Below are 481 nucleotides of genomic sequence, written 5' to 3'. Positions count from 1 at the left end.
CCCAACTCCCACCCCCTAAATTTTGGGATTAAAGATGTGTGCCACTGTGCCCAGTATGAGTATGACTTGGCATGCCTTTAATCCCAGCACTTGGGAGGCAGAGACAGGTGGATCTCCATGAGTTCAAGGCCAACCTGGTCTACCAAGTGAGTTCCAGGACAAACTACAAAGCTATCGAGAAACCCTGTCTCGAAAAAAAAAATGATTGTATCTTTATATAGATATATAGATATGGAGACATGTATCTCTATAATGAATTAGAGTTTACAACATAAGTGAACTCTGTACTCATCTATTTTCTGTTGCTTTAGTGAAGTTCCCGAGGTTGGGTTCTTTATAAAGAAAAAGATTCAACCAGTTGTGATAATACACACCTGTACTCCTAGCACTTAGGAGGTAAAGGCAAGAGGATTAGGAGTTCAGGGTCATTTGCAGGTACATAGTGACTTCAAGGGCAACTTGGCTCACATGAGACTCTATC

The sequence above is a fragment of the Arvicola amphibius genome, chromosome 12, assembly GCF_903992535.2.
Source record: "Arvicola amphibius chromosome 12, mArvAmp1.2, whole genome shotgun sequence".
Taxonomy (NCBI): Eukaryota; Metazoa; Chordata; class Mammalia; order Rodentia; family Cricetidae; genus Arvicola; species Arvicola amphibius.
Note: the sequence above shows the minus strand (reverse complement) of the source record.